Below are 5,475 nucleotides of genomic sequence, written 5' to 3'. Positions count from 1 at the left end.
GATGTCCTCCCGTATAAGCTTTGTTATGGATTTCGATACAGAGCCCCTCTGGATCCAATCGTGGTAGTCTCTTGTGCACCGCCAACACGTTTCAAGCCTTTCTAGGCCATTTTCAAGACCATTTGCCACCACTTTTCACCTGTGCGATGTGTGCTTTGTGATTATATGGTCAGGAGGACCTTTTTTTATAGAATTTTTACACTGTTTTTTAAGTGTAATTTTTTTATGTGACGTATGGAAGTTCTGTCTGATCGTCTAAATTAAAAAACGTATTGCATGAGATCTCCACATATTCTTGTTTTTTTGTATGATGACTATGAGTGACATCGCCAGGGAAAAAGGGATCTGCATGAGTAGTACCTAAAGTTGGAATTCCATGCAAAGGATAAAGCCTATGATAGGAACGTATACAATTACTTCATTATATCTGTTTATGCCTGAATAAGTTTGCCTAATTGATCTGTATTAATGATGCAATATTGTGGGTGTATCTAAGAAGGGAGCGCCTGGAACAATTGATACACGATTTCTTTGTGTTATTGCTCACTGGGGTGTGGGAAGCGCCCCACAAGTGTACTAATTGTTAAGGCTGACCCCATTTTGCGCACCAGAGAAAATACAATTTTGTTCTCGGATGCATAGTTGCTGACCGTGGGGTAGGGAAGTGGAGCACAGGAATGAGAAGGAGAAGAGAGAGGAATGAGGAGAGGGGGAGCTCTACAATGTATATAATGGGCTCTGTCAGGCATTATGTGTGTAAGAGGCTCTACCAGATATAATGTATATAAGGGGCTTTACCAGGCATACTGTGTGTAAGGGAGCTCTACCAGACATAATGTATGTAAGGGGTCACTCACTCCCAGCTGCTCCATAAAGTTCCGTACAGGTACAAGTGACCCGTCTAAGGTGGCCATAAATTAGGGGCGCCAAACTCAGATTTTATCTTGCCCCCCCCAACTGAAAAACGTTCTGACGCCCCTGATACCGGCTGTCGAGATCCCAGCGGTCAGGATACAGACGCCGGAATCCCGACAGCCGGGGAAATGCCTGTAAATGGAATCCTGACACAAACCCAGTATTTCCAATTGGGAATATTACTATGACTTATGCTTATTGTGTTATATACTGTAAATACATAAATAGCCACCTATATTTATTTTGCATTAGTGGCAGTGGACTCTGAAGGAGGCTTTAGCAGGCAGCGTGTGGGTAATACAGATATACAGGATCTTGTGTTGCAGACGGGAGACATCCGGCCACCGGAAGAAAAGGGATACACTGACCATTGGAAAGAAGTCATCAGAGAGAGCCGAAGATGGAATGACATCCACTGCACACACAGTGCTACTTTAGGAATGGATTTTGTGGAGCCCGGGTGGGTGTTTAGGTAACCTTGTGGTAAATTTGGGTGAGAGGCGGCGGGGACAGGTGGGGTGGCTGGGTAGGGTAAGAGGCCGTGGGGACAAGTGGGGTGGCTGGGCAGGGTGAGAGGTGGCGGAGACATGGGTGGCTGGGCAGGGTTTGAGTCGACGGGGAGAGGTGTGGTGGTTGGGCAGGGTAAGAGGTGTTGGGGACAAGGTAAGAGGCGGCAGGGACAGGTGTGGCTGGGCAGGGTGAGAGGCGGCGGTGACAGGTGGGGTGGCTGGGCAGGGTGAGAGGCGGCGAGGCCAGGTGGGGTGGCTGGGCAGGGTAAGAGGCGGCGGGGATAAGTGGGGTGGATGGGCAGGGTTTGAGGCGGCGAGGCCAGGTGGGGTGGCTGGGCAGGGTAAGAGGTGGCGGGGATAAGTGGGGTGGATGGGCAGGGTTTGAGGCGGCGAGGCCAGGTGGGATGGCTGGGCAGGGCAAGAGGCGGCGGGGATAAGTGGGGTGGATGGGCAGGGCTTGAGGCGGCGAGGCCAGGTGGAGTTGCTGGGCAAAGTAAGAGGCGGCGGGGCCAGGTGGGGTGGCTGGGCAGGGTATGAGGCAGCAGAGACAGGTGAATCACGACATATTGGCATAATGATGAAAAGTGCCAACACCTACCGCCCATCAATGACATCCTGCAGTAACTTCATCCACCAAGCCAGGCTTTAAAAGTAAGTGTTTATGTGTATTTGACATATGTATGTTTGCCTGTTTATGTATATATCTATGGTATGTGTTCTTTGTGTGAGTGTATATTTGTATGATTACGTGTTCTATGTATGTGTATACAGTATCTATGTGCTCTATGGCTGGTGATACAGATCTGATCGCTAGGCTGCTAAAATTGTAGCCCTGCAATCAGATAGTCGCCGCCCAAGAGGAGTGTATATTCACAGCGCAAGTGTGTGATCGCATGTGTACGTCGAGCTGCTAAAAACCCTCAGTCAGCGGACAGCTGCAAGTCCATTCACACCTCATTCACCGGTAGCTGGTTTTCACATGTATGTACAGTCCCTGCGCAGCTCAGGACTAACTCCTACAGGGCGATGAGAACGGGCTGATCGGGGCCGGAGCTGACCTCACACACCCTCCCTGAAAACACTTGGGCACGCCTGCATTTTCCCTGACACTCCCTGAAAACGGTCAGTTACCACCCACAAACGGCTTCCTCCTGTCAATCAGCATGCGAATCAGAGGCGGAACTACCGCCAGTGCAACCAGTGCGTTGCACTGGGGGCCGCCTCTGTCTAGGGGCCCAAAGCATGTAATGAGTCACAGCCGCCCGGAGAGAGGAGAGAGGAGAGGAGCAGCGGTAAGGGGGAGAAGGAGGAGGAGAAGGAGGAGGAGGAGGGAGCCGAAGGAGGGAGCCGCAGCAGCGCTTTACTACTGGTGGAGGTGCTGCTGCTGCTGCCCCTCTGCTTCACTATAGGCTGTCTTCCGAGAACAGCCTATAGTGAAGCAGAGGGGCAGCAGCAGCAGCAGCGCCTCCACCAATGACACAGCGCTGCTGCGGCTCCCTCCTCCACCTTCTCTCCAGCCCGGGAATCGTCTGACGCTGCACCGAGGAGCCTGAGCCAGCGGAGACTCCGGAGAGGGTAAGTATAATTCTTTCTTTCTGTCTCTTTCTCTCTTTCTTTCTTTCTTTCTTTCGACTGCCTGCCGCTATGTGTAAAAATGGCGGACTGCCTGCCGCAATGTGTAAAAATGGGGGACTGCCTGCCGGTGTAAAAAGGGGGAATCTGCCTGCCGCAATGTGTAAAAATGGGGGACTGCCTGCCGCAATGTGTAAAAAGGGGGAATCTGCCTGCCGCAATGTGTAAAAATGGGGGACTGCCTGCCGCAATGTGTAAAAACGGGGGACTGCCTGCCGCAATGTGTAAAAACGGGGGACTGCCTGCCGCAATGTGTAAAAACGGGGGACTGCCTGCCGCAATGTGTAAAAATGGGGGACTGCCTGCCGCAATGTGTAAAAAGGGGGAATCTGCCTGCCGCAATGTGTAAAAACAGGGGACTGCCTGCCGCAATGTGTAAAAAGGGGGAATCTGCCTGCCGCAATGTGTAAAAAGGGGGGACTGCCTGCCGCTATGTGTAAAAATGGGGAATCTGCCTGCCGCTATGTGTAAAAAGGGGGAATCTGCCTGCCGTAATGTGTAAAAAGGGGGACTGCCTGCCGCAATGTGTAAAAAGGGGGAATCTGCCTGCCGCAATTTGTAAAAATGGGGAATCTGCCTGCCGCAATGTGTAAAAACGGGGGACTGCCTGCCGCTATGTGTAAAAAGGGGGAATCTGCCTGCCGCAATGTGTAAAAAGGAGGGACTGCCTGCCGCTATGTGTAAAAAGGGGGAATCTGCCTGCCATAATGTGTAAAAAGGGGGACGCTGTCTGCCGTAATGTGTAACAAGGGCACACTGTCTGCCGTAATGTGTAAAAAGGGGACGCTGTCTGCCGTTATGTGTAAAAAGTGCACGCTGTCTGCCGTAATGTGTAAAAAGGGGGACGCTGTCTGCCGTTATGTGTAAAAAGTGTACACTGTCTTCCGCTATGTTTAACAAGGGCACGCTGTCTGCCGTTATGTGTAAAAAGTGTACGCTGTCTGCCGCTATGTGTAACAAGGGCACGCTGTCTGCCGCTATGTGTAACAAGGGCACGCTGTCTGCCGTTATGTGTAAAAAGGGGACGCTGTCTGCCGTTATGTGTAAAAAGTGCACGCTGTCTGCCGTAATGTGTAATAAGGGGGACGCTGTCTGCCGTAATGTGTAAAAAGGGGGACGCTGTCTGCCGTAATGTGTAAAAAGGGGACGCTGTCTGCCGTAATGTGTAAAAAGAGGAATCTGTCCGCTGTAAGGTGTAAAAGGGTCTCTACCTGGTGTAGTGGTGCTACTGTGCGGCGTAATTTGAAGAATGAAGACTACTGTGCACCGTTTTATGAATTGGTATTATTTTGTGGCCACAAGCCTTCCCCACGAAGCCACGCCACTATGTATTTTTGCGCACGCCTACGGCGCGCACTGCCCCTGTTTTGCATGCAGGGGTGGGGCTCCGATGCCGTTTCTTGCACACAGTGATAAAATGTCTAGTTACGGCACTGTTGCTAGGTATCCATTTCACTGGCCCTGAGCAGGTCCCCCTCACCAGATCCTCTCCAGGGGTGAGGGGGTGGACTTGGATGGGATGTGGGGGGGGGGGGGGGCGGCAAAGCATTTTGTCGCACCTGGGCCCACCGCTCGCTAGTTCCGCCACTGATGCGAATGGCTGTGCGATTAGAATTGTCGCACCAGCCTGTCGCTGACCGGCGATGTCTACTGTTGTTGGCCGACGTGCGTGCTCATTGCGGTGCATACGCATGCGCAGTTAATGCCTGATCGACCGCTGTGCGAAAACGTGTGTGTATGAGTTGCATGTAACTTGTATGTGTGTATGTTTTATATATAATAATAATAATAATTGTATTTATCATTAGACTCCGCGCCATGACACTGCCAGAGACAACACCGCCTGCACTGATGGACGGAATCCTTCCTGCCTCTCACCCACGTGACACATCCATGGGAAATGCTCTTCTATCTTTATTTATAATATTATCTCTTATATAATAAAGTCTTATAGTACAGACCATTATTGTGGGAGCTGTCATGTTGTGCTGTCATACATGAAACACAATTTGCGCTGTTATAATCTAGCGGATACAACTGAAATCCCGGCGGTCAGGATGCCGACACCAGAATCCCGACTGCCAGTGAAATGCTGACCGTCGGCCCGTATTTCCGTTCAGGTGGTGGTCCACGCTAACACCCGAGGGGGAATAGAATAGTGTGGGCAGTGAAGCTCGCCACTGGGCCCGATGCTTGGTGAGCGAACTCACTGCACTCGCACTTGGGATTCCGGCTGTCGCAATTCTGGCGTCGATCTCCTCAACACCGGGATTTCATCCCCAATCCAATCCATTCACTCACTGCATCCACATCAGAAATAGCCCTATAAGTTACAATGCAACATTTGTACTGATAGTCACATAACATGTTTCAGTATCAGTGTCGTTATGTGTCAAAGAAAACTCAGTGAAACACACAG

At 51.0% G+C, this 5,475-nt stretch overlaps 1 long non-coding RNA gene across 1 annotated transcript; it reads left to right on the top strand.

Moving 5' to 3' along the window:
• The first annotated feature begins 1,803 nt into the window (after positions 1–1,803).
• Positions 1,804–5,017, top strand: LOC134929373 (uncharacterized). Its single transcript, XR_010178517.1, has 2 exons — positions 1,804–2,075; positions 4,865–5,017. It is a non-coding gene; the product is annotated as an uncharacterized LOC134929373 (long non-coding RNA).
• The last annotated feature ends 458 nt before the right edge of the window (positions 5,018–5,475 follow it).

Source organism: Pseudophryne corroboree, chromosome 5 (assembly GCF_028390025.1).
Source record: "Pseudophryne corroboree isolate aPseCor3 chromosome 5, aPseCor3.hap2, whole genome shotgun sequence".
NCBI lineage: Eukaryota > Metazoa > Chordata > Amphibia > Anura > Myobatrachidae > Pseudophryne > Pseudophryne corroboree.
The sequence above is the reverse complement of the archived record's forward strand: the minus strand, read 5'-3'. Positions and strand labels throughout refer to the sequence as shown.